The sequence below is a fragment of the Lithobates pipiens genome, unplaced genomic scaffold, assembly GCF_037356315.1.
Source record: "Lithobates pipiens isolate NorthernLeopardFrog02 unplaced genomic scaffold, aLitPip1_a1.2 Scaffold_27, whole genome shotgun sequence".
Taxonomy (NCBI): Eukaryota; Metazoa; Chordata; class Amphibia; order Anura; family Ranidae; genus Lithobates; species Lithobates pipiens.
In genome coordinates this window covers 24,021,909-24,049,324 of record NW_027507788.1, presented here as the reverse complement: position 1 = coordinate 24,049,324, position 27,416 = coordinate 24,021,909, and the positions used below count along the sequence as shown (strand labels likewise).

Sequence of the window (27,416 nt, the reverse complement as noted above, 5' to 3'; positions counted from 1 at the left end):
TTGGAAGATAAAAGGTTAAACCATGCTAACCACTTTTTGGGAGCTTTGACAATTACAACCGGCTTGATTAAACAAGCGTTCACTAGTCGCAAATATCTTGCAGCGTGACAAATAACATCCTCAACCATCTTCATAACTTAATGTTCATAAAGTTACTCCAGCAATCCATTATACAATCCCTCACTGTAGCATATACAATGTCACCTATATCACCAGCAGTCATTAAACCCATTTCATGAGATAAGTGGCCATACTCCTCCTAAAGCAAACATGGCTTCCAGAGGTTTCAACACGTGACAGGTGCACTTTAACGAAACCAGTTAAAAAAAAAAAAAAAAAAAAAAAAAATAATGGCAGTATAAGGCAACTGCTACAACTTCTCCTTCCTTATTGCAGACCCCAAACAAATAAAGCTTTGTTGAGGACCACGTCACCTTAAAGCCACTCACCCCTGCCCCCACCCCCCTTTCCTGGCTGGCTGCCCCAAAACCCACCCAAGGGCGTGACAATCCTTAAACAAAGCTTGGCTTGTCATCTCTGGTTAGGTTTTAAGAGGTAGGAGCTGGCTGCCTTAGGCTCATGTGTGGGTGTAATACCTGTAAAGGGACTTTAACTCTTTCCCAACATCGAGACGGCATCTGGAAGCACAAGGGTTAGCCGAGAGCGGCATGCTTTTGAGAGAAGGCTATGTCAACAGCTTGAAATCCCAACAGTACATCTATTTCAGGCAGGGATTCCCAGAAGCTACATGCTTGTAGTCCAAGGGGAAAACCCAAAACCCGGAGAGTGCACACACGCTTACTGGCAATCTGCCAACCTTCGGCTAAGGATGGGTTAAAGAAGGTAGGCCGAGTGGTTGTATGCAAACCTAATCAAGAACGGTTTGAGGCACATGTAAACATACCTTAACCCAAGTGGGTAGATATATGAGGTAACTAGGGAGCAGCACAGCATGTGTCAGCAGGCTAGAGATGACGCCGCAGGAGGGTTGCAGGCAAAGTGCCTGACTGCGGGATGGACAGCAGAAATGAAGAACAGCATGCGAATAGAACGTAAAAGTAGTTCTACCAAAAAATTAGTTTTAGGCAATTTTTTTTACTTATTGTGGTTGGTTTCCATGTGCTATGAGAGTTTTAATGTAAGTTTCCAATTAGTATGCATACAGCCGCATTAAAACATCCTCCAGTTCATTTCAGATGTGGTAAATTTCATCCCTTTTGAAGGATGCAACTGATGGGAGGGGGGGGGGGTTGGGAAACGAAAAAAAAAAAACCCAAATCTGTTCCGGAAGCATTTTTGTTGCGTTCCAGTGCATTTTTTTGATGCGTGTTCCAAATTTTTTTTGTTACCACTGTACTGGGGTCCGGTGTGTTTCTAACGTATTCTACCATGTTCCAGCACATTTCTTGGATGGAGAAAAAAAAACTGGAATGCATGTGGTGTGAACTAGCCCTTAGGTAAGTGTGGCCATAGGGAACAAGGCTAGTCCAAGGTGGCCCAAGGAAGGAAAAAAAAAAAAATAAATAGAAAAAAAAAAAAAACGGCAACAGGGTCATGGGTAGCCAAGACCTATAGATGTACATGGGGAGTGAAGGCTGGTTTATATAAACTGACCCAATAGAAGAGATACATCGATGGGCCAAGGCTGTTTTAGTGGGAATTTTTTTTAATAAAAAATTATATATTTTATATATTTTTACATACATACACACACACACACACACACACACACACACTAACTCACAAAAGTGAGTACACCCCTCACATTTTTGTAACTATTTTTTGTACCTTTCCATGTGAAAAACACTGAAAAATTTTTTTTTCGACTTTGCTACAATGTAAAGTAGTGAGTGTACAGCTTGTATAACAGTGTAAATTTGCTGTCCACTCTAAATAACTCAACACACAGCTATTAATGTCTAAACCGCTGGCAACAAAAGTGAGTATACCCCTAAGTGAAAAGGTCCGAATTGGGCAGCACAGTGGTGTAGTGGTTAGCACTCTCACCTAACATTAAGGGTTGCTTGGTTTGAATCCCAACCACGGCTCCACCTGCCTGGAGTTTGCATGTTCTCCCTGTGCCTGCGTGGGTTTCCTCCGAGTACTCCGGTTTCCTCCCACCCTCCAAAAGACATGCTGGTAGGTTAACTGGCTTCTGTCTAAATTAGCCCTCTTATACGAATGCGAGTTAAGTACCTTAGACCCCCTTTCACACCACACACAGCGCAAGCGGTAAAACGCCGCTATTTTTAGCCGTGTTTTACCGCCGGATTTGTAGCGCATTTCGGCCGCTAGCGGCCGAGAAAGGGTTAAAACCGTCAGCAATCCACCGCAATAGCGGCGTTTTGCCGGCGGTATTACAGCCCTGCCCCATTGATTTCAATGGGGAGCAGCAATGGAGGAGCGGTAAACACACCGCTCCAAAGAGGCTGCCGGCAGGACTTTTTCCCCCGACGTCCTGCCAGCGTACCGCTGTAGTGTCAAAGCCCGAGGGCAATGGTGCAGCTTTTTTAGGGCGGATTGCAGGCGCTATTTCTAACGCTATATCGCCTGCAAAACGCCCTGGTGTGAAAGGGGTCTTAGAGCATAAGCTCCTTGAGGGTAGGGACCGATGTGAATGTACAATGTATATGTAAAGCGCTGCGTGAATTGACAGCGCTATACAAGTACCTTAAATAATAAATAATGATAATTACCCATTTTCCCTCCCCGGTGTTATGCAACTCAAGTGTGAATGAGGAGCAGCTGTGTTAAATTTGGCATCATCGCTCTCATTCTTACGGGTCACTGGAAGTCCAACATGGCACCCCATGGCAAAGAACTCTGAAGATCTGACAAAGAATTATTGCTCTACATAAATGACCTAGGCTATAAGAAGAGTGGCAAGACCCCGAAACGGAGCTGCAGCACAGTGCCCAAGACCATACAGTGGTTTAACAGGACAGGTTCCAATCAGAACAGGCCTCGCCATGGTTGACCAAAAAAGTTGAGTGCACGTGCTCAGCGTCATATCCAGACCTATGTGTGCTGCCAGGTTGAATTGGTTTTGGGGGGTGGGGGGGGGGGGGTAGGTCCGCCTGTCAGTGCTCAGACCATTCGCTGCACACTGCATCACTTTGGTCTGCATGGCTGTCATCCCAGAAGGAAGCCTCTTCTAAAGATGATGCACAAGAAATCCCACAAATGGTTTACTGAAAACAAGTAGACTAAGGACATGGATTACTGCAACCATGTCCTGTGGTCTGATGAGACCAAGATGAACTTTTTTGTTCAGATGGTGTAAAGCGTATGTGGCGGCAACCAGGTGAGGGGTACAAAGACAACAGCCAAGCATGTTGGTGGGAGTGTCATGGTTTGGGGCTGCTTGAGTGCTGCCGGCACTGGGGAGCTACAGCTCATTGAGGGAACCATGAATGCCAACATGTACTGTGACGTACTGAAGCAGAGCATGATACCCTCTCTTCAGAGACTGGGCCGCAGGGCAGTATTCCAACATGATAACGACCCCAAACAACTCCAAGACGAACACTGCCTTGCTAAAGAAGCTGAGGGTAAAGGTGATGGACCAGCCAAGCATGTTTTCAGACCCAAACCCTATTAAGTATCTGTGGGGTATCCTCAAAACAGAAGGTGGAGGAGCACAAGGTCTCCAACATCCACCAGCTCCGTGATGTAGTCATGAAGAAGAGGACTCCAGTGGCAACCTGTGAAGCTCTGGTGAACTCCATGCCCAAGAGGGTGAAGGCAGTGCTGAAAAATATTGGAGGACACACAAAATATTGACGTTAATGGCTGTGTGTTGAGTTATTTTGGAGGGGACAGCAAATTTGTACACCTTGTATAACCGTGTACTCCTTACTATAGGTTGTAGCAAAGTGCCATTTTAGTGTCACATGAAAAGATACAATAAAATATTTCCAAAAAAGGTGAAGGGTGTATGTGTGTATAATTTATTATTTTTTTTTTTTTTTTAACACACACATTCCTTGTGTTGGTAGCACGGAGGCAAAACCAAGCAATCCACTCACTTTACCGGTTATTACAGAAAATTTAAATATTCTGGACAAAAAGATTAAACTGGTTCTACGGGATTAAGAAGCAGGGGCCAAACTGTCATGACCTGAAGTAGAAGAGCATGCAAAAATCACATGCAGGGGAAAAAAATAAAAAATAAAACACAACTCCTCCAAATCATGCTACCTTATTACTACAGTTTTGGTAAAAAAAAAAAAAAAATAAAAAAAAAACCCCAATCACACAAGAAACTTGCAATCCAATTACTGAAACAGGGCTGACTGCACAACAATTGATATGCAGCATATCAAAAGCAGAGCCAAAATCATGGGTGCTGTTGCTGACCCAGGCACTCAGAGAAGCCGCCTGTTTGTTACACGCTGGGAGGGCGTAAAAGGAGCAAAAGATGCACACAGCAGGGTACAACGTAAACAAGAAAACAACTTGTCAATGTAATTAGGCTTCCAGGAAAGGGTCACTCCCCCACCGAGATGAAAAGAGTTGGTTATTAGGACTTTTACACTATTGTGTCTGGGATGGTGGTTTAAATGTCTACGGCTGGGGGGGGTAAAAATACTGCAAGATGTCTTAAAGTCCATTATACTTATATTTGTAAAAAAAAAAAAAAAAAATGGACCGGTTGCACGAAAAACGCATGAAAAGACAGACACAAAAGTGTGGAATTGACCTATATAAAAAAATTGTGCGATTGTGTTTTTAAGTTTTAAATTCTTTGTTTTTCATAGAAAATACATTGCATAACATTACAAAACTATAGCAAAACCCTCCACTATCCCTTTTACCATCAAAATTCATTCTCATCTAAAGCTTTTGAGTTGTTAATTTATTAAACCCCCATTAAAAAGGGGTGAATCCCAGGATTACTGCAATCTGCTTCCCAGGTTACACCCTTCTCCCTTTACCAAACCCTTGGAACCATTGTTAACTAAAAAAATTGTGGATCAGTCATTGTGTTTTTAATGCAGTTTGCATGTGCTCCTGTTGAAGTCTATGGGAGAAAAAAATAAATAAAAAAATGCACACCATCAAAACCAAAAAATAAAAATAAACCCCAAACACACACACACACGGTACTACCCCCCTCCAAGATGCGCAAGTAGGAATTGGTCCCAAGGATAACGATAAATCATCTTGTGGTACATTGTTGCGGGGTGGCCAAGGTGGAAACGGGGTCCTAGGGCTTGTTCACACCACATATTAGTTGAGCTGCGCTGACCGCAACCTCAACGCAGGCTCAATGCAAGGGCACATAGACAAGTGTTTTTCTATGTGCCCATCATACACCATAACATTACATTGCGGTGCGTAAAAAATGTGGCATATCTGTATTGTCACCCAGTAAAATGCCCCCAACGAACAGCACAAGCTGTGGGGCCACCACTGTTCACAGACCCAATGCATGAAGCCAGCTTCTCTACCCCCAAAGTGAGGGAATTCCTGGTTGTCACCCAAACTAGTGTCCCCATTGGATTTCCCTTCTATCCTTGTTCTGGTGACAGACCAAAATTTGGGATGTTAATTTCACTTTTAGCAATAGCAAAAAAAAAAAAAAAAAGTAAAAAATAAATTTTTTTTTTAAATACAAATTGTATAAATAAGAGGGCATAAATCTCCCTAATCAATGATATATTTTTTTTTTTTTTTTTTTTTTAAATCGATTTTAAGAAAAAGCTTTTGGCGTAAAAATCTATGTATGGTTTCTGTTTAAGATACATTAGTCATCATGAAATGGAGCTTAAATTACAGCATGTAGAACAAGGCTGTATATTCTGCAATAGTTACATTTTTGGTACACTCGTTCAATAAATCAAGCTCTGCAAACAAAGCATGCACTGCATTGATGCATTCACAGTAGCCATGAGAAACTAAAGTTCCTTTATCCCATTGTTTTGCAAATCTGTGTACACTACAAACTGTATGATTGAACTGGTTCTGATAAACTGTCAGGTTAATAAAACAGCGATATTTCTCTAAAATAGGAAACCTTCATTAAGTCCTTGCATTTAAAGATCACCTGTCATTTCAGGTCCATCATGGCAGCGCCTGTTAGCGGGCATCCACTGACCTGCTGCCACTACATCCCTCCCTCACCTTGTTGTGTCACTGCCGCATAACCAACCTTCCCATTAAAGTGAATGAGACTGTGAGTCAATTTAGGGTCAGAGGAGGAGCTGCTGCGGGACAGAGGAGTTACTCTTTAAAAAATGACCAGCGATTTAAAATAGAGTTTATTAAAATCAAATCCACTGTGCCACCAATGGGTACAGAGATGGCAATAAAAACCTGACAGGTGTTCTAATCCCTCTCCAAAACTTAAAAATAAAAAGTTTGGCCTTTATTACTTTTAATCTGGAAGGTGACATTCAAATAATAGAGACAGGATTCACTTCAGACTTTGATCAGTAAAATCCAATAGATGATGAGCCGCTATTCTGCACCCCTCCTACGCAAGTCATGGTAATAGAACGGTTTAAAGTGCAAACTTTAGCTAACCCACAGCAGCCAATCATTATTCAGGGTAATAAAAACATGGAAAATCTGACTGGTTCTTGTGGATCCCGTTTCATGAAATAATCCCATAAATCCATGCAGCAATGCATTTAGCAATTTACGCAAATGTCACCCCACACCCAGCACCATTAGTGTAGGTGGAAATATAGACAGCGAGTTCACAGGTGGGACCTAGAAATTATTACTTAATGAAAAAAGTATGATTTGGACGAGCAGAAAAAAAAAATATATATATATATATATATATATATATATATATATATATATATATATATATATATATATATATATATATATATATATATATATATATATATATATATATATATTGGGGTCCACATTCAGCCCCGAGCATGGGTGTGTTTTACCTGCACATTGATGCCGTTTTCCATGCAGAGAGTTCCATTCATCTCTAATGGGAAAAAGCGGCTGTGCCCCAATATGACATCCATGAGGGTGCAGCTCCCTGAACTTAGCCTGGGAGCGTTCTGAGATGTGCACCCGCATGGATATCACGTTGGCAGCAGGGGCTAGGTCCACTAACTTTGGCAACAAACTCAGGACACAAATCAGACAAGTCTATGTGCATTTACAAACCCTGCTCCTGCATTCTTTGGTAGGAACTGCAACAGATTTGCACAGCTCTGCAACAGATCTGGGGTCAAACAGATAATCAATATATTGATTTCTCAACATATTCCTTAAGGCCCCTTTCACACTGGGGTGGTTTTCAGGCGCTACAGCGCTAAAAATAGCACCTGAAAAAAATCCGGACCCTTTCACACTGGAGCGGTGCGCTAGCAGGACGGTGAAAAAAAAAAAAAGTCCTGCTAGCCCCATCTTTGGAGCGGTGTTATTCACCACTCCTATAGCAAGAATATGAAAATTTATAATATATTATATATATATATATATATATATATATATATATATATATATATATATATATATATATATATATATATATATATATATATATATATATATATATATATATAGGGGTTAGCTCGGCAGCGGGTGTGTGTGACCCCCTGGATGGGTTCACAACACAAAATCAGGCACAGCAGACAGCGTTGTAGGTAAAAAAATAAAAAATAAAAAAAAACTAAAGATGCGGTTTATTCATGCTACATGCAGTAAAAAATATAACAGCCAAAACAAAAGAAAAACATGAAAATAAATCCTGGTCAGCTTGACCTCTAAATACACACATAGATTCCCTGTCTAACAACTGAGTGCAGCCTTGTGCTGCACCAGTCCCTGTCTCTGTTGTAGAGTTTTGCCACACAGGCGTTAACTCACCGCACAGAACAGGTGTCACACTGCCCAGTCTATACACACAAAACTGGTTCCAGGATGGAGCATCTCCCTAAGCATGCTGGGGTTTTTTGTAGAGGTCTTAATGAGCCCACTTACTTCAGCTGGGCTCATTAACTCTTCCCCTCTAATTGTAAAGGTCTGCATAAAGCCTGAATCTAGGGCACACATTTCCCATCCTGGATACAACCAGGTGACTTTACCTGCCTGCTGCCACTAATATATATATATATATATTCGCCAGCAAAGCACCACTGCAGGGTGGTTTTTAACCCTTTGAGCCGCTAGCAGGGGTTAATGCTGCCCCGCTAGCGGTCGCAGACTGCCGCAAAGACGGTAAAGCGCCACTAAAAATAGCGGCGCTTTACCGCCAAAGCCCGCACCGCCCCAGCCCGCACCGCCCCAGCGTGAAAGGGGCCTTAGTGCCATTGATTCGTGTGGTACTTTAAGTAGTAAGCAAGGGTCCGCAACATACACACACTACATACACATGACATAGCTCCAAGTACATACACATGTAAAGTTAGTGTGATCATTAGGCGAAAAGTTCCCAAGACCAAAAAAGCTGCAGAAAACCAAAACATTTTCCCCATTTACTACAAAAAAAAAAAAAAAAAAAAAAAAAAAAAAAAAAAAAAATTCCCCAGCCAGGAGGTGCCCTTGTGTTAATCCTCGAAACCAGCCATATGCCAGCATGCAACATTACAGTATACAGTACCTAGAAGCTCAGCTGCTCCTTATGATAGCAATGTACTATAATAAGTTCTAATCCAGATCAGGCTAAATTTACCCACACACGTGCATATCCTGTCTGAAAGTTATCTAAGAATGGCGGGCAGAAGGCTGAGAAGTCTCACGTCAAAGTCCCCACACAATTGATGGGTATTGATCAAGTATACTACATCTTAGCAACTGTAGACATTTCAGTGGTGCGTGTACAGCATCTCACAAAAGTAAGTACACCCCTCACATTTTTGTAAATATTTTATTCTATCTTTTCATGTGACACTGAAATGTCACTTTGCTACAAATGTAAAGTAGTGAATGTCTAAATTGCCGGTAACAAAAGTGAGCACACCCCTAAGTGAAAATGTCTAAATTAGACCCAAAGTGTCAATATTTTGTGTGACCACCATTTTAACCCCTTTTGGGCATGGAGTTCACCAGAGCTTCATAGGTTGGCACTGTAGTCCTCTTCCACTCCTCTATGACGACATCACAGAGCTGGTGGATGTTGGAGACCTTGTGCTCCTCCACATTCCGTTTGAGGATGCCCCACAGATGCTCAATAGGGCTTAGGTCTGGAGACATGCTTGGCCAGTCCATCACCTTTACCCTCAGCTTCTTTTAGCAAGGCAATGGTCATCTTGGAGGTGTGTTTGGGGCCATTATGTTGGAATGCTGCCCTGCAGCCCAGTCTCCGAAGGGAGGGGATCATTCATGGTTCCCTCAATGAACTGTAGCTCCCCCGTGTCTTGGGAGCCCCACTTGTACAGCCCCAGACCATGACACTCCCACCACCATGCTTGAAGGTAGGCAAGACACACTTCTCTTTGTACTCCTCACATGGTTGCCGCCACACACGCTTCACACCATCTGACCAAATAAGTTTATCTTGGTCTCATCAGACCGCAGGACATGGTTACAGTAATCCACGTCCTTAGTCTGCTTGTCTTCAGCAAACCATTTACTGGCTTTCTTGTACATCATCTTTAGAAGAGGCTTCCTTCTGGGACAACAGCCATATAGACCAATTTGAAGCAGTGTGCGGTGTACGGTCTGAGCACTGAGAGGCTGACCCCCCCAACCCTTCAACCTCTACAGCAATGCTGGCAGCACTCAACTTCCCTGGTGGACCATGGAGAGGCCTGTTCTGAGTGGAACCTGTCCAGTTAAACCACTGTATGGTCTTGGCTACCATGCTGCAGCTCAGTTTCAGGGTCTTAATCTTCTTATAGCCTAGGCCAACTTTATGTAGAGCAACAAATTTTTTTTTTAAGATCCTCAGAGTTCTTTGCCATGAGGTGCCATGTTGAACTTCCAGTGACCAGTATGAGAGAGAGAGAGTGATAACACCAAAATTTAAACACCTGCTCTCCATTCACACCAGAGACCTTGTAACAATAACGCATCACATCGGGGAGGAAAAAAAATGGCTAATTGGACCCAATTTGGACATTTTCACTTGGGGTGTACTCACTTTTGTTAGACATTAATGGCTGTGTGTTGAGTTATTTTGAGGGTGACAGCAAGTTTACACTGTTATACAAGCTGTACACTCACTACTTTACATTGTAGCAAGTTACAAAAATGTGAGGCGCATGCTGACTTTTGTGAGAAAATATATACATGTGGTGTGAACTAGCCCTTAAGGAAGTGTGGCCAGACGTTAAATCTTCTGAGCAGAGGCACAGACAGCAAAAAACATATTACAGGGGTGTTAACCCTTCCCTATGCTATCCAAAAGGCTTAAAAATGTTTTGGTTGAAGCTACGCTTTTTTTTTTTTTTTTTTTTTTAACCTGTTCCGATACAGTTTTTCAACGCCTCCCATTCAAGTCTATGGTAACGCTCAGCAAACGCTCTGGCAGGCATTTTCAGAGCACTATTGGTGCGGTTGCGGCACGTTAAAATTAGTCACTTTCCATTGTGGAGCAGTTTTAAATGCTCAAACGCTACGAAACCACCCATAGGGCGTTTAGGAAGCATTTAACGCCCCATTCTAAAGCACACCGACGTCTGTCTGACACCCATACCAACGCCATACAAATGCTATAGGAGCGTTTGTTGAGCGTTAGTAATTTAGTCAAGTGTAAACAAGCCCTTGGAAGAATTTTTGTAACTTTAGTAAAAGTATTCTCTTTTTTTTTTTTATATTTGACTACCATCCACAAAATGTAATAATATTATATTATTATTATTATTAATAATTATATATATAAAAAAATTATAATTCGCCCGATAGTCTCATTGTGTGCAATAGGCTTAAAAAGCAAAGATCTCCCACCCCTATGGTCACGTTTGTTCTATACACTAGGATTCCAGCTTGAAGGGTTTTCTTTGAAAGCAGAACTACACTGCATCTAAAGCACCACAAAAACAAAAAAACACTATTTTATTCCATTTTAATAGTCAAAGCCAACTCCCGCATCCATCCGTGTCTGAATGCTTAATTTCGTTGAGAAATCACTGAAAAAAAAAAAAAAAAAAAAAAAAACCACACACCCCTAGCAATTCTGGCCTCAGCTATCTTGAGTGGGGGCAGTTGATTCATGTAGAATTTACTTCCTGAAATCCACCTGCCCTTAGTTCAGGCATGCAGACAAGAGGATGTGCTTAGCCGAGAAAACCCACCCTTCACCCCTGCAGACTCCTGGGATGTATGACATAATTTGCCTAGGCAAGGAAGTAAAAAAATAAAAAAACTAGCAGCACAAGGATTAAAAATAGTCAATGTTGACTGTGTGTGGTTCCACCTTAAAGCAGCGTTCTACAGAGGGAAAAAAAATTATCAGCGTATAAAAACACACACCCCAAGTTTAGGAGGGAAGTTTAAAGAAAAAATAACTAACTTACATTTAAATGCCCATCAAAGCAGCCTTGTCCGTGTCCATCTGCAGCCTTGCCTTTTAAAAAAATGGCGCCGCCGAGATACAGAGCGGATGTCCTGTGTAACTCAGCGGCTTTCGGCCACACTCGGCAGCTTATGTGGGACTGCAAGAGCAGCCGAAAGCCAGCGAAAGGCTCACAATTAGCATATAACACGCACCCACGATTTTCCCCTGATTTTAAGGGGAAAAAAGTGCATGTTATACGCCGATAAATACGGTACATATTAAAAATACTGCAGCTGCTGACTTTTAAAGTAAGAACACTTACCTGTCCAGGGTGCTCGCAATATCTTCACTCGCAGCCGATCTGTCCCCCGGCTCTGGATGTAGGCGCCGGCATCTTCAGTAAGGGAATGAGGAAGTGAAGCCTTGTGGCTTCACAGCCTGGTTCCCTACTGCGCATGCGCGAGTCACACTGCGTGTTCTGATTGGTCTGCTGTCTTCTGGGACCTGTGTCTCCCAGCAGATGGGAGGGGGCAGAGGAGGGGCCCAAACATGGCGTAGATTGCCACAGATTTTGCTGCGATCTTTCACCAGACGTAGGAGCAAATACTTGGATTAAACAGGCATCTGCTCCCCCCTGAAAAGTTGCCAAATGTGACACCGGAGGGATGGATGGAGGGGGAATGGTTTGGATAAGGAAAGTGGAAGTTATGGATGGAACGCCGCTTTAAAGGGTTTCTCTCTTTTCAATAAGAAGAACAAACATGGTATACTTACCTGCCCTGTTGCAGTGGATTTGCACAAAGCAGCCTGGATCCTCCTCTTCTCAGGTCTCTCTTCTGTGCTCCTGGCCCCCCCCACTCCTGTTGAGTGCCCCCACAGCAAGCAGCTTGCTATGGGGGCAGCAGAGCCAAGTCACAGCTCCCTGTCTCCATTTAGACATGGAGCTGCGGCCCAGCCCCACCCTTTCTCTCCCGATTGGCTGACCGACAGCAGGGGAAGTCAATGGCGCCGTTCAGCCAAATCAGGAAGTAGAGTCTAAGATGGCGGGAGACATTTGTGGCCATCGCTGAACAGAGATGGGGCTCATGCAAGTATTGGGGACGCCGAGGGGGGGCTACTACACATAGAAGGCTCTTTATCTTAAAAAAGGACAAGTCCAGCCAAAGCTCATTTGGCTGGACTTCCATGGATCACAGGAGTACAATTCATTTTGCTCTCCTGTGACCCATTTTCAGCAGAGAAATCAGTCCAGGCACCGTATCACAACAATGGTAGCCTGGCTCCGCCAGCTGCCTAGACCGACACGCGGCTCAGCCTTTCAGTGAGCTGCTAAAAGCCTGAGACGGCTGCTCCCTGCCCCTCCACAGCTGACTGCTCCAATGAGCAGCCGAGTGGAGAGCTGCTGGTCGATAGGCAGGCAGCTCTCTGCTCACGGAGCTGTGAGAACCAAGCCATCTGCGATGTTCAATCGTTCAGTTCTCAGTGCGGGGGCGCCAGGGGACCGATGCTACATCCACCTAGGCAAAGTATAAAACTGAAATAATTTTTTTTTTTTTAAATAATTTTTAGGCCAGTACACACTAGATGCAGTTCTGTCCATTTTTTTCAACACCAAAAATGCATCCAGTGTGTCTTCTATGTATTCCAATGACTCTAGTTCACACCATTTTGTGCAGAAAGAAAAGGGCACGGAACAGAAACAGAACTGCATCTGGTGTGAACTAGCACCAAGATAAAAGACCTGCTGGGATTAAAGGGTGGCGATTGCCCTTCCAGTACGGTTCAAAACACTTCATTAATTTATAGAAGTTAAATCGGGTACAGGGAGTGGATGGAGAGAGCCCAAGACCTCTGGCACACTAAAAAAAGGCTTAATCTTATGATTTACACTTAAATGCTTTATGCCACAGAAATGTTACTATCCCAATGTGCTAATCAAGAGAATCTTCTGACATTCCTGCAGGATCTCAAAGAAGTCACAAGGAACTAGTAACATTCGTGTATATGTAAGCCCAACACAAACAACATATCTTCCCTGCTCCTATTTGGTCTATAAAATGCCATTGAAAAAAAATAAAAAATCTGAGCGAGAAGTACGGAAAAAATAAAAATAAAAAAATACCTGTTGATCCTGCCCAAAATCCAGTAACTAGATACCTTTTCTTGTATCCTCTGACACTATCACCGTTTCCAGTTCTCTCTGCGGACTACACAACTCCGACCTGTAGTAGGTATAAGAAAAGGCCCGGGGGGGGGGGGGGGGTGGTGTAGTCCTAATGCACTCCCTGTCCTAGGGAAAAAATCACTGCTCCTCCGTGCAGTGAGCGTTGACACCCTAGAATAGGAAGCACATATTATAGACAGGACCACCAAGACAGAATATGTGGGGGGAATGGTATGTATATTCACAGTTACAAAATACTGAAATCTAGGTTTACAACTTTTAGCAACTGTTTAGATGAGCCACGAAGCTGCATTATTTGGAATACTGCAGACTTCACTTGTAAAGCAGACAGGAGGGCGCACCAGCCTCGCGCATTATCCTTAAATGTCTTATTTATTTTATTATTAACTACTCAAACAAGTGGGGAAAATTTTTTTGCAATACAAATAATCTCCAGATGACAGCAATTAGTTGACTGACAGACTCCAGATGGTGACAAGGGATACATCAAGGGCCACTGCCAGTTGACGCGTTTCGAAGAGGTACCTTCTTCCTCAGAGCCTAACAGTGGCCCTTGACATCTCCCTTGTTACCATCTGGAGTCTGTTTGTCAGTCAACTAATTGCCGTCATCTGGAGAGGATTTGTATTGCAATTTTTTTCCCCACGTTTGAGTAGTTAAACGTCTTTTTATTAAAAATAAGATAAAGGATAACGCACAGGGCTGGTGCGCCCCCTCTCTTTTCGACTATTAGGATATCCCTATCCTTGAGGGCAGCAAGGCCTGAGGCACTTTCCACCACAAACTTTAGTCCACCTGGTAACTCACTTGTGCGCAGGAGCGTTTGTCCTTCTGCTGCTTTCCTTGAAATAGCGGTTGAACACACGCACATGGCTGCTCACGAAGTATGTACAATAATAATAATAATAATAATAATAATAATAATAATAATAATAATAATAATAATAATAGGTACTCCTTAGGGCAAAGGGTTATTTGTAATTTCTGCAAACCCAGGTGCGTTGGCCAGAAGCGCAAGTCGATACTTCAGATTCCTCAAACGCAATTCGCTGCGTCTATAGAGAGAGAACATACGTGGCAGGAGACATGAAGTGCACTCCAGCTATGACTAATAGGAGGCCACATACGCACAGTTTGCAGTATTTTACTTTAAATGGACAGGGAGGGCATGCTGTCATAACTCACCATGTCAGACTGCATTAGAGGCTTAAAGGGCTACATCAATTGATTTACAAAGATGAAAAAGCTTTGTGCATGTACATATACAGTACGAACATATTTGTTTATTAAAGTAATTTGAGGAAAACTGGAATTTATACATCTAAGGGCCGCTGTTTTACATCTCATGCACAGGGCCAAGATTCTGCTCATAGCCTCATGCATTTTGAATGGCACAGGCATAAGGTGCCTGAGCCGTACAATGTCAAATTTGGGCGTATTCCACCAGCCAGGAGCCACAGGTGCTGCAGTGTCTTGAACAAATGCGCAGTTGCATATGCATTTAAGCAGACTGCCTGCGTCCAGGCTCGCATGTTCTTTTGCATGTACCAGGAATATTGGAGTACACCCCTTGGTCTCTATTGCCTAAAAAGTTGCCCAAACAGCATATGAACCCATGCACCCTTGTTAATCCATAGGCTTGACTAGCATACCTTCTATGCTGTTGTCTAATACTGTATCAATCAAGAGGGACGCAAACATCAATAGCGAGTACTCGCAGTGGCGGTGCAGAAGGACTTGAGTATGGGCAAAGCTTTTTTGGCCCTACTTCTGCTATGGATTACAGTAGTACAGTTAATTCTGCACTCCTGTGACCCGTTTTCAGCTGACAGCAGGCTAAAGTCCACTGCCGGCTGTCACTCAGCCAGCTCAGGCGCTGGATTGTTCCTGACTTTATAGTCGGGATCCACCAGAAGCCTGGACCGGCAGCTGGCTCAGCAAGCCACTGTGAGACCGAGTCAGACACTCCCGCCTCCTGCACAGCCTGGTGCTCCAACGCCACTCACTGGAGGGGTGGAGCAGAGAGCCAGTGACCAACAGTCACCGCTCTCTGTTCAGAGCGGAGGGGGGAGACATGAGTGATCAGCGGTGTTTGATTGCTCAGTTCTCAGTGTACACATGCAGCATCGGATCAATGCCCACTTAGGTGAGCATGTTTTTTTTTTATTTTTTTGAAACCCAAACTTCTCTTTTAAAGATGAGGCACATATAAAAAAAAAAAAAAAAAAAATAGTGTGAATAAACCCATTGTATACAATACTGTTGTGTTCAGATTCCTATGAACGTGTTCATGATCCTTTGGACTCACTGCTCCAAATTCTCTTTTTGAAACGCTGACAGGTGATATGAAGCCTACCTGAATACCTAACACTATTATCAGAACAGGTTTGTGTAACAGGTGCTAATGCAATGCTATCCCCCGAGACCAAGCCTATCATTAGAGCTAAAAACCATCTCTCTTGCTACATTTGTGTTTGCACACTTATACCCTGTGTGTATTTATGTCAACACGTGTACAGCTGCACAACATACACGTGTGCACTGACCTGTTCAGAACTTGCGGCTCCTGGGTCCAAACTCCAAATATTATCTCCCGGTCTGAAAGCTCACCCAATTCCTCCCACGCGCTAAAAAGCGACAGTGGAGAATGTAATAGAGAGCGATTGATCGGAATACACGGGACTACTTTAGATGAATTTTTCTTTAATACCAATTTTAGGATGCACGATTTCAAGCATATTTTGGAGTATACTTATGGAGAAGTGTGGCTAGTGCCAAGGAAATATTTAGGACCAAAAATACTTTGCAGGGTCAGACTCAAAGCCGACAGTTTTTCAGGCTTCTAAAGGTCCACTTCATCAGGACTATACATTTACAAATGAAAAAAAGTACTTACAAACCTTGTCCTTATGGTTTTACACACTTACAAAGTTGTGTTCTTCCTGAAGAAGCAGACTGTCCTGCGAAATGCGTCACAGAAATAGTCAAGGGGATATAATGTGCACGATTTTTGGAGGTGTATAATTTTGCAACTTCCAAATTCAGGTCTCAAATTCTGTAGGCCAAGTGCTTGTTGGATGCGCAATTTACCCTTCTGTTGGGATTTTAATGTTTGTACTTCGTAAAAACAAAAGTACTAAAACTATTATGTTTTTGAACCTACTTATGATGAGCTACCATTAAAGTCCTATCTATCCATTTTTTTTTTTAATTTATGCCAATACTAAAGGACGTGGTACGACTAAACCCGCAGGAGCATAGGAGGCGGCCATGTTTCTTTTCTTCTCTGCCGTTAAATAAATAAAAAAAATAATAGTAAATACTTACCCATTTCCAGCCTGGTAACGTTATCCCCATTGCCAGGCTGCAGGGGAATGGAGACAGCGTTCGACAACCGCAGGGAAAGCCATGAGCGGCGACAACCCTCATAGGTTCCTAAGCCCCAGCCATTGTCAGCGTTCTCTCCTCTCCCCTGCAGCCACCACTGGCTCACACAGGAGAGCCAGATCACTAGATCAGAGCAAGCCGAAAATAGGCAAGTATACACAACTTTAAACACAGGTTAGTCAGCATAGGAGGCGGGAGGGAGCATGTTTAAGACTAGTTGGGTTTATGCTGGAATTATACTTTAAGATGTAGGATGAAGAGCTGCACATACATCCTTGAGAACCTGGGCTTTGTTCCAGGAAACGCGTTGGAAATACAGTCCCACGTGCAAGTGTGTATATAAAGCCTGATAAAATAAAAACAGAATCTTACACCTGTGACCAGAACCAGAGATGAAGGTTTAAAACTCTTCCAATGGGGCACCTGGTAACAATTTGCTTTGTAGAGATTTCGGCTGGGTTCACACTATTGCAAATTGGACGTGGTTTCCCCGTATCCAGTTAGCATGACAGGAGATTGTGACCGGAGCAGGTCCACCCCATCTCCGGAGCGGCTGCGGAACAAATTGTGTAGAGGTCCTGTGCGTCTTTGGCTCCGTTTCAGGCACAAATTTGCGCCCGATTATTCCTTAAAAACGGAGAACAGAGACCTCTGATGTCAGCCACATCCGTTTCAAGTGTGAATCCAGACGTCCTCTTCTAGAGATGCTACAGAAGTGAGAGGAAGTAAAAAAGGACATCGCCAACAGGACCGAAGACCACAAGAAACAGTTTTTAACCCTTACCTACTCTAACCAAGCATACACTGGAAAAATTAATCAACATTTTTAAATAAGGCACCCTTAGCTGTAATTTTAGCACCCTAAAGGCCAAATGACGTCCACATCCGGGTGGGTAATGTGACTATTGATATTTCCATGCCTATTCTAGTCTGATGGATGACCAGTCTTCGAATCGGGTCTTAAAAACACAACTGTCGGACTTGTGTGGTCGTCCTTTGGAGAAAAAAAAAGGTGCATAGGGACTAATCTAGAACATGGTCACTGTTATGGAACCCTAGTGGACAAGGAGTTAACCAGCCCAGACATTCACATTCAAATCCAAACACACACAGACGAGCCCGTTATATTCCATGTAGGGCTAAGGACACTTCAGTACTGCTGTCTGAATTTGATTTAATTACCATTGTATAAATAGGATTTCATCAGTCCTAATTAGCTGTATGTTCCACAGGGCAACATGAGAAATTCATCTCTAAATGTGGAACAGCAAAGACCGAGAGGACACCGCTCCATCAATTTACACATCTCTCCAGGAATGTGGTATTTTTGGTTGTGGCAACGTAGAGAAATTAAATCTTAAATCTGAGATGAAAAGCATTTACCCTTGCAGTGGGTAAATTATTTTGTATAGGGGGGGGGGGGGGGTCTACATACCTTATTCCACCTCTTGACGCAACAAGTCCCCCAAAGCCTCTTCTCTTCATTGCCCAACCGGTTGTAGCTCTCTGACCTAATCCCATGCAATGTAGGACCAGTAGCCCTGCATTGTACGGGAGGATGTGGAAGGCCCGCTCACATTCTGAAGCATCAACTACTAGGAGCAAGGACAAAAGAGGTAAGTAAATCACCTTGCTCATCCCCTACACAAAAACAACAGATAAGCCTTGCAGTTGGGAACACGACCCAATGGGGAAAAAAAAAAAAAAACACTTTTTTTGTCTCTGGAGTTCAGCTTAAAAAGGAACAAATCAAGTACCAACAACATTAACATAACCAGGCTTGTAAAGGCTCTCTACCAACTGTTTAGGTTCTTGGTAAACCCATACAAAAATAACCAGTTTCTCTTTACAATGGACTTTGCATCCAAGATCAAAGTTCTTAGCAGACCAAGACATGCTAAATCACCCATTAGCATGTACCCCTTCTGGGACTATGATGGCATCCAAGTTGCCAGCAGCATCATGCACCCTCTAGTCTAGCCACTACTCTGAGGCCTCACTATCTGCCAGTTATGTTTTTGATTTACAAATTGAAAAAATTGCTTCATGAGGGAATCCTTGCCAACAGAGGTAAGAGCCTGGAACGCTAAACAGAAATACTAGTGTTTTCAGAGTTAAAATGTGAAATTAGCAAACAAGCGGAGCTCCACTTTAATTGCATCCTGAATTTCCGGTACACCTCCACTTTTTAGCCATCTGTACGGGGGAAATTATTTCCAAAGACCATTCTTCCCACTGATGTAGGACCTGAAGATAGTTTTTTTGTTTCTAGCAGGGGGTTCCAAGACCGGAATGCTTCTAGCACTGGTATATTGTAGAAAGTGCCAGGGACAGAGAGGGGGACAGAGAGGGAGACAGAGAGAGAGAGAGGGAGACAGAGAGAGACAGAGAGGGAGAGAGAGAGAGACAGAGAGGGAGACAGAGAGAGACAGAGAGGGAGACAGAGAGAGACAGAGAGGGAGACAGAGAGAGACAGAGAGGGAGACAGAGAGAGACAGAGAGGGAGAGAGAGAGAGGGACAGAGACAGACAGAGAGGGACAGAGACAGACAGAGAGGGACAGAGAGGGACAGAGACGGACAGAGAGGGACAGAGAGGGACAGAGAGGGACAGAGAGGGACAGAGAGGGACAGAGAGGGACAGAGAGGGACAGAGAGGGACAGAGAGGGACAGAGAGGGACAGAGAGGGACAGAGAGGGACAGAGAGGGACAGAGAGGGACAGAGAGGGACAGAGAGGGACAGAGAGGGACAGAGAGGGACAGAGAGGGACAGAGAGGGACAGAGAGGGACAGAGAGGGACAGAGAGGGACAGAGAGGGACAGAGAGGGACAGAGAGGGACAGAGAGGGACAGAGAGGGACAGAGAGGGACAGAGAGGGACAGAGAGGGACAGAGAGGGACAGAGAGGGACAGAGAGGGACAGAGAGGGACAGAGAGGGACAGAGAGGGACAGAGAGGGACAGAGAGGGACAGAGAGGGACAGAGAGGGACAGAGAGGGACAGAGAGGGACAGAGAGGGACAGAGAGGGACAGAGAGGGACAGAGAGGGACAGAGAGGGACAGAGAGGGACAGAGAGGGACAGAGAGGGACAGAGAGGGACAGAGAGGGACAGAGAGGGACAGAGAGGGAGAGAGAGGGACAGAGAGGGAGAGAGAGGGACAGAGAGGGAGAGAGAGGGACAGAGAGGGAGAGAGAGGGACAGAGAGGGAGAGAGAGGGACAGAGAGGGAGAGAGAGGGACAGAGAGGGAGAGAGAGGGACAGAGAGGGAGAGAGAGGGACAGAGAGGGAGAGAGAGGGACAGAGAGGGAGAGAGAGGGACAGAGGGAGAGAGAGGGACAGAGGGAGAGAGAGGGACAGAGGGAGAGAGAGGGACAGAGGGAGAGAGAGGGACAGAGGGAGAGAGAGGGACAGAGGGAGAGAGAGGGACAGAGGGAGAGAGAGGGACAGAGGGAGAGAGAGGGACAGAGGGAGAGAGAGGGACAGAGGGAGAGAGAGGGACAGAGGGAGAGAGAGGGAGAGAGAGGGAGAGAGAGGGGAGAGAGGGAGAGAGAGGGAGAGAGAGGAGAGAGAGGGAGAGAGAGGGAGAGAGAGGGAGAGAGAGGGAGAGAGAGGGAGAGAGAGGGAGAGAGAGGGAGAGAGAGGGAGAGAGAGGGAGAGAGAGGGAGAGAGAGGGAGAGAGAGGAGAGAGAGGGAGAGAGAGGGAGAGAGAGGGAGAGAGAGGGAGAGAGAGGGAGAGAGAGGGAGAGAGAGGGAGAGAGAGGGAGAGAGAGGGAGAGAGAGGGAGAGAGAGGGAGAGAGAGGGAGAGAGAGGGAGAGAGAGGGAGAGAGAGGGAGAGAGAGGGAGAGAGAGGGAGAGGGAGGGAGAGGGGGGAGAGGGGGGGAGAGGGGGGGAGAGGGGGGGAGAGGGGGGGAGAGGGGAGAGAGGGAGAGAGGGAGAGAGAGACATACATACTTTATTTGCCCATTGGATGCAGGTAGGTATGCCATCTATTGAAGGACTTGGTAGGATCATTTATGTTGCTGAAAAAAGGATTATCCCAAAAAGCAAGAAGTTACGGTCACCCCGAAAAAAAGTTTCAAGTTTTGCCTTCACCGACTCTGAAGGTATTCAGTGTCGGGGTATTTTCACATTGGGAGGCAGGTTTGAAACTGCACAAGTTCAGCTGAACGCGCACGATTTCAAACCCACATTTCATTGCGGGTTTATGGGCGATCTGAAAGCTTCACTGCACAGATGTCCATTGAAAAATCGCCCCAAGTCCCCAAACGTAATGTAGGAACTACTTTCGGAAATTGATGCAGCATTGCAAAGTTGGCGTCGCCATTGCTAGCAATAGGATGCAATTTGACATGTCAAATTTCCCCGATGTGAACAGGGGCTCAGGGAGAGAAATCACTGCAGAACGATACCGTGTTTGGAGTGCAAGAACACACCGCTACACCAGCCACAATGACACTCCAGAACTCTGCACAATCTTAAAAAGCATCTTTACAACTTATCGATTTAAAAATAGATAAGATCTATGCTTTTCTGCAACAAAAGCAAAATTGGACAGTTTCTGAAATTGTTCTGTGCAGCTCCATCCATTTCCACTAAAGACTGTGGCTTACGCTGGATCTTGTAGTTCCACAAGTAGCAGAACACTTGTCATCAGTACACATGAAGTGTGCCAAAGTTGTAACAAACACAGCCACCCCGCTGGTGACAAAACAGACAGCGATTGCAGCATCCTTCTTTCCTAAACCTGTTCCAAGACTCCACGCTCCCACACAGGACCACCCCCTCCACATCACAGCCTGAGCTGTGGGGGCACACAAACACCGAGATCCCACGCCGCTCTCCTCCACACGAGCGTGACTGCAAAAGGATGCCTTGTCACACGCTCCAAACCCATCCTACAACTGTCACCTGGACACACTTCACCCGTGAATCATCCAACAGACGCAGCTCTACTCACAATGCACAAGACAACACACTGTACGGGGGGACTTTGTTACTGACTGGCAGCTCTGTTTTAAATCAAACATTTATCGGCATAGCTTACCCTTTGCAAAAAACGAATACACCCACAAAAATAAATAAAAATCACATTTATTAATTGCTTGCATTGAAATTTGCAGGGCATTCAATTGCATTCAGTGCAACAGGTGCACAATGCACAGGCTCCTACACTGTGTGCACCGCCAGGTACCACTATGGGGCTGGAGGAAGTGGATATCACCGCACTTGTGCGCTATTGCGATATTAGTGTGCGTCTGTTGCAGTGACAGATGTGACTTGTAGTCCCAATCAAAAATAACTGTAAATGGATGATGGTGCTGTACAGGCGGAGGAACGCACAGCTACGCTAAAGTCAAACCAAAACAATGGATGAATCGCCCCAAGAATTAAGTGGGGAGCACTCTCAGGGTGGAGGGGTTGGGGAATGCGGCTACGTTTGTTACAACCTAAAGCAGAGAAAAAACAAAACAAAAATTAAAACACAGAGACAGAGTTGGCGGACAACTTGGTCTTTGCATGCTTCCATGTGCCAAGTGTAGTGCCAAGACATGGTGCCATTCACATGGTACAGGACTTCATTCACCTACATGCAATAGCACATCTCATGTTTACGATCACGTTGTACTATAGTAGTAATGCAGCGCTTATCTCCATCATGTGACCTAGAGCCTAGGCAAAGCTCACATGTTTTTTTTTTAGCTTCCACGTGCATCATTGTCAGATCCTTCACACATGGGTTCCATGAGGTTGGTCATACAAAAGGATGACTGTTCAGGAGATTCAACAAATACTCAATTGAGATCATAAGACTTTTGACTGGCTTCATATTGGCCCTGCATATTTTACCGCAGGGCCCTCAGATTCCTCTTGTACAAAACTGTACTGTAACTTTACTGTCTGCTATCATTTTGCAAAGCGCTGAGCAAACTGTTGGCACTATACAAATCCTGTATAATAGATAACTGCAACATAGGATCTGCAGTCTTCAACAAAATGGTGACCATCTGCACACGAGACACCAACTACGCGTTACATAATTGATAGGTAAAATCTTTACCTTTAGCTCCAGTTCTCGACCTATAAAAGAACTCCTCTTTTCGGAGCTCATTCGTAGAGGCCTGTATGATTAAGTCTCGAAAAGAAACACATTGGAAATTCTCTTTACAGAAGCTGAAGTCCTCCTTTTACCCATCTCATTCTCATTTGTGCAACAGGGAGTTAGTGCCTGTGCGCAGGCGGTCACCATTTTGTTGAAGTCTACTAGAGCCTGACAAGCCGATCCGGTCTGTCTTGCACCAGTCTATTCACATGCAGACCTGACACACAAAAGTTTGGGGACATTAGAGCAGTATTTTTTTTGTTTTGTTTTGGACTACAGATATAGGATCAGTCTTGGGCAACAAATATAGGCTCTGTTGTGTCATCAATTTTGACTAGGAGCCAAATACTTCTTGCAGTACATCACACTTTGGTGCATTGGTTGCCCATTCAAAATAGACAGACTGCCTTAAAGTGGTTGTAAACCGTTTTACCAATTTTACCTACAGGTAAGCCTTGAATATCTGCTAAACTTGCATAGTTTAGGAGATATTCAGTATATGCACTGAAGAAATGGGCCACTGGTGCAGTTTCTTTAGGAGTTGTGCCGCGAGCGGCGGCTCCCGCCAATCAGTGCTGGAGCCACGAACCCGGAATTAACTTGGGTGGAAGATGTCCGCGTTTTACTTGGAGGGCCTACACAGATCCCGGGCATCCTAAGACAAGCATTTCATAATTAGCCAGTATGCCATGCACACTAGCTCATTATGCCTTTGTCTTGCAGGGTTCCCCCCTCCCCCTCGAGGTTTACAGCCTCTTTAACCTCCCTGGAGGTACGATTCAGTCTGGAATTAGGTGCTGAAATCGGTACAATTATTTTGCATGGAAATCTGGCGTTTTATTTTGTAGTCCTGTAATTCTTAGGAATAACGCTCTTAAATCTCTTCAAACCAGAGTCTAGCAGACATCCCGGGTATGAAAGTTTATAACATAATAAAGAATAAAAAAAAAAAAAAAAAAAAAAAAAAAAAAAAAAAGTTATTCAATAATGTAATTAAATCCTAAAACACTGAAAAAAAGGACACGTTTTGGTTGCTATGGACAATCTACAAATTCCAGGCAGAAAAAAAACAAAAAAAAAAAAACAAACAGTATTTATAACCCTTTCCCGCCGAGCGTACGCAGATGTGCGTACTCGGCTTCCGGGGGGGTATACCGGGATGATGCCCGCACCTGCAGGCATCATCCCGGTACCGTTTTGTTCAGCGGGCGATTGGCTATCCAGGCATAACAACCGATGCGGCTAAAAGCCGCTCGGCTGTTATGCCGGAGAAGCGGGAGGGGACGTCCCCCCCCTCCCGCCACCATTACCGGTGCTCCCGCTCGATCGGGAGCACCGATTCGCCATCCGATGCCTCCGGCCGCTGGGGAGGAACTGGAACGAAGCCGTAATCGGCTTCGTTCCAGTCTCCTCATAGTAAACACGGAAGCGACGTCATGACGTCACTTCCCGTTTACTCGGCTGCCAATGGCGCCGGTTTTAAAAAAAATATCCGGTATTCAGAATCGCCGTTTTCGGCGATCTGAATACACTGAAGTCTAAAGGAGGGGTGGGGGGGTCTTTTAGACCCCCGAGCCCTCCATAAAAAAAAGAGTACCTGTCACCGCCTATTACTGTCACAAGGGATATTTACATTCCTTGTGACAGCAATAAAAGTGATCAATTTTTTTTTTTTTAATTTTAAACAATTTAGTCATTTAAAAATAAATAAAAAATTTTTAAAGCGCCCGCCGTCCCCGCGAGCTCGCAAAGCAAAGAAAACGCATACGGAAGTCGCGCCCGCGTATGTAAACGGTGTTCAAATCACACATGTGAGGTATCGCCGCGATCGTCAGAGCGAGAGCAATAATTCTAGCACTAGACCCCCTCTGTAACGCTAACCTGATAACCGTAAAAAATGTTTAAAGTGTCGCCTATTGAGATTTTTAGGTACCGTACTTTGTCATCAATCCACAAGTGCGTGCAATTATAAAGTGTGACATGTTTGGTATCTATTTACTCGGCGTAACATTATCTTTCACATTATGCAAAAAAATTGGGCTAATTTTACTGTTTTTTTTTTTTTTTTTTTATTCATGAAAGTGTCCCTTTTCCCAAAAAGTTGCATTTAAAACACTGCGCAAATACCGTGTGACATAAAATAATGCAACAATCACCGTTTTATTCTCTAGAGTCTCTGTTAAAAAAATATATATAATGTTTGGGGGTTCCAAGTAATTTTCTAGTAGAAAATATGGATTTTAACTTGTAAACACCAAATTCCAAAAATAGGCTTAGTCATGAAAGGGATAATATAAAAGTGCATGCAGGGCACTGCACAGACCACTAGGGACAAAGGGGGTGTGTATTTTGTAATACAGTACTGTAATCTGTAAGATTACAGTACTGTGTGTTTTGTGTCTTTTTACTTTTTAAAATTTGCCGTTCTCCGCTCCCGTGCGCCGTAACATCGCAGGGAACGGAGCACGGCGGCATTCGGCACTGTGTGAATCGAGAGGAGGACAGCTCAATCACACAGCGCGGAGGACATCGCTGGATCCAGGGGACAAGGTAAGTAAGTCTCCCTGTGTCCTCCCTGCATCCAGCGAAGCGATCCAGAGACTGGCTCGGGGTTACCGCTTCTATCAGTAAATTCCTAACCCGAGCCACACTCGCGATTACCGCTAGGGGGGTTAAGCAGCCTTAAAAAAAGAGAAATTTTTATTTCTTATTCTGGTGGTTGATCAAAGACACAATATTAAATTATCTTTCCAAAACATGCATGTTCTGTAAAAGCACCATAGCGCACTGTAGAGCCACCAACACCACCGGACTTAAACGTTTAGGCTACTTTCACACTGGGGCGTTGGCGGTAAAGCATTATTTTTAGCGGTGCTTTACCGTAGTTTTTGCGGTCACTAGCGGGGAGCTTTTAATGTCCGCCAACAGCTGAAAAGGTTAAAAGCTCCTGCAAAGAGGCGCTTCCCATCGATTTCAATGGACAGGGGTGCAGTAGGAGTGGTGTATACACCACTCCTAAAGCGCCTCAAAGATGCTGCCTGCAGGACTTTTTTTAGCGCCCTGCCAGCGCACCATTCCAGTATGAAAGGGGAAGCCCTTTACAGGCATTTTTAGCACTATATTGCCTTAGTGTGAAAGCATCTTGCTGAGAGATCAAAAAATATTATTATTAATAATAAATAGGATGAACAGTGGTTGCAACCGATCAGCTGCTGTCACTGTTTGGCTATTCTGATAGTCCAGGGTGCTGGTTGTCCGCATACAATAGCAGCGGAAGATTGCCTCATCCATGCCGTTTAGCACGGCGTATGGTACTGTATTCGGAAAGTGAGGACTCCTCTGCTGTCAGGGTACACCGATCCCGGTGTTCTGTCCAAAAATGTCCGGCTATCAAATAGTGTCCGCTGTGTACTGCGCAGGCGCAGCTCTTGCGCAATACGGAGCACAAGGAGATTCGGAAAATCTCAGAAGATGAACAGCGCCTGCGCCGCGAGTCCAGGTGCAAGCCCCACCATCCAAGCGGACATAGGGCTGCACATAGTTAAATGGCCCCCCCCCCTCGCGGGCTCACTTCGCTACGGGCACGGCCTCGCTTGGCTCGGCTCTTTTTATACCAACTATGTCCACTTGGATGGTGGGGCTTGAACATGGACTCACGTCGCTGGCGCCGTTGATCTTCGGATATTTTCGGAATCTGCTTGACATGTGTACTGCGCATCCGCAGTACACAGCAGGCACTATCCAACGGGGGACACTATTTGACATGACACCGGCACAACTGCTGGTAAAATAAAAAACGTATCCAGCATCTTCCAACATTCCCCTTTCTGTCATGCGGGAACGGCCATGGATGGATTTAAATTCATCCAGTCCCTGCTGAACCAACTGAATTTCAATCCATCTATGGCCAGCTTGGTACACAGTGAGAATATTGGATGATTCCCTCTCCCCCCCCCCCCCCCTTTTCGGCTAGTCTCGATCGTGACAATAAAAGGGGCGACTAAAGTCATGAAAATTCTCATACGAAAAAAAAAAAAAAAAAAAGCGACGTAATGCTTTGTATTTTTGGATGAAAATTGCACAGATTAAAAACAAAAATCCTACGATCTGGTATTGTATGACTTTATTTTATTTATTTATTTTTTTTAAACGAAAGCCTGTATAATGGCTTCAAAAGCGGTATTTGTACGATTTTCTGTGTGTACAGGCCTTAAGATTTCAATCTCTCCCATTTGATTAAATTGGTGAAAAACAATGGACGATTCTCTTACAATCATTTTGACTGATTTCTCCTATTTACTTCCGTTTATCAGCGATTGTTTG

At 44.4% G+C, this 27,416-nt stretch overlaps 1 protein-coding gene across 2 annotated transcripts in view; it reads right to left on the bottom strand.

The window, feature by feature from the left end:
* Window positions 1–27,416, bottom strand: part of ERF (ETS2 repressor factor) — a 189,422-nt gene that overhangs the window by 45,348 nt on the left and 116,658 nt on the right. The gene's annotated exons all lie outside the window — the stretch shown is intronic.